General features: G+C 43.9%; 1 protein-coding gene across 2 annotated transcripts in view; it reads right to left on the reverse strand.

The window, feature by feature from the left end:
- LOC143039877 (uncharacterized) overlaps positions 1 to 729 on the reverse strand; it is a 106,643-nt gene extending 105,914 nt beyond the window's left edge. For both annotated transcript variants that reach the window (XM_076210184.1, XM_076210183.1), the window contains exon 1: positions 704 to 729. The gene's annotated coding sequence lies outside the window, so the exon portion shown is untranslated. The remainder of the gene's footprint in view (positions 1 to 703) is intronic.
- Positions 730 to 1,780: the final 1,051 nt, after the last annotated feature.

Genomic DNA, 1,780 nt, shown 5'->3' on the forward strand with positions numbered 1-1,780 from the left:
TCTTTTTATTTTTTCCAAATTCCATTATACTACATTTTTTTATGTTGAAGTCCACTTCCCACTTTTGATTCCATTTCCAAGTTTTGTTCGGAACTCTCTACAGCAATTCACAGTCTATTTCAGTGCTCACTTTTCTGTGTGTGTGTGTGTGTGTGTGTGTGTGTGTGTGTGTGTGTGTGTGTGTGTGTGTGTGTGTGTGTGTGTGTGTGTGTGTGTGTGTGTGTGTGTGTGTGTGTGTGTGTGTGTGTGTGTGTGTGTGTGTGTGTGTGCGCGCTTGAGTACATGTGCTTATGACTACATTCACCTGTGTGTGTGTGTACGAGAATGTGCTCGTAAATATATGCCTATCATTCAATCAAATCACGGTTACACAAAATGAATACTTGTGTTTGTTTATATATATATATACATATATATCATATATCTACATATATATGTATATATATACAGTATATACATATATCATATATCTACATATATATGTATATATATATATGTATATACATATATATATATATCTACATATATGTATATATCATATATATATATATATATATTCCTTGTCACAGAACACACTTTTTACACTTCCAAGGATCCTGGCCCTCCTGATGCGAACGCGAGGACCACGCTGACGCACGGCGGCGATGAGGACGAAGGCATATGTGTGTGTGTATGTGGGTTGGGGGGTTTAGGACCACGGTACCTCGCGGCGCCAAGACCGCTGTTGGCGCTCTCAGTGCTAAGGCAGGACTGTCGAGAGGCGGCGCCTCTTCCTCCCCGCCCCGCCTCTATCCTCTCCTCCTCTTCCTCCTACTCCCTTTCCTAATTTCTCTCCACCTCTCTCATTTTCTTCCCTCCTCCTCCTAATCTCCCTCCTCTCCCTCCTCGATTACTTAACTCCACTTATCCTCCCTTACTCCTCCCCCTCCACTTCCACAATTCACGTGCTTCCCCCTCCTCCTCGTCTTTCTACTCTTCCTCTTCCCTTTGTTCCTTCCTATCCTAACTCCGCTCTCCCTCCTACTCCTTCCTCTCATCTTTCTATTCCTCAGCTTGTCCTCCCTCCATTTTTTTTTTTTTTTTTGGGGGGGGGTATTGCCATCCTTCTTGATACTATTAGTTTTTAATATATTTCTCCTCTGCCTCCTCCTCCTCCTCCTCCTTTTCCTCTTCCTCTCATTGTTCCCCTTTCGTTTCCTATTCTCTTCCCGCTGCTTTTCCAGTTCTTATTATTCATCTCTTTCTCTTCTTCCTTTCCCTCTTCGTCCTCTTCTTCCCCCTTTTCTTCTCTTTCTCCTTCCCTTGTTCTTCTGCCTCCACATGAGTCGTTTCCAACAATTTCCATCTCTCCTCTTCTTCCTCCTTTTCTTCCTCCCGCTTGAGCACTAGTTTACCATCGTCCTCTTTCCCCTCCTGCTCCTCCTCCCACTCTATTCTTTCTCCCTCCACCCGTCTGCTCCTGATCCACTCTATTCTTTCTCCCTCCACCCGTCTGCTCCCGATTCTCCCTCCTTTTACTTCCTCCACCTTATATCTCATTCTTTGGATCTACCTGCCGTCTTCTCTTCTTATTCTCACTCTCTCCCTCCACATCGCGGTCTCCATGACGCCAACTCTCCCATTCACCCTTCCTGCCCTTCTCTTTTTCTCTCCCTTCCTCTAAAAGCTTTTGAGTTTAAAACTGAAGACATTATTCTTAATCTTTACTATGTCCTAGTCAGACCTAACCTAGAATACTCTGTACAGTGCTGGTCTCCATATTACAAGAAGGATATGCAGA

Source organism: Oratosquilla oratoria, chromosome 27 (assembly GCF_046742065.1).
Source record: "Oratosquilla oratoria isolate Oo_2021 chromosome 27, ASM4674206v1, whole genome shotgun sequence".
NCBI lineage: Eukaryota > Metazoa > Arthropoda > Malacostraca > Stomatopoda > Squillidae > Oratosquilla > Oratosquilla oratoria.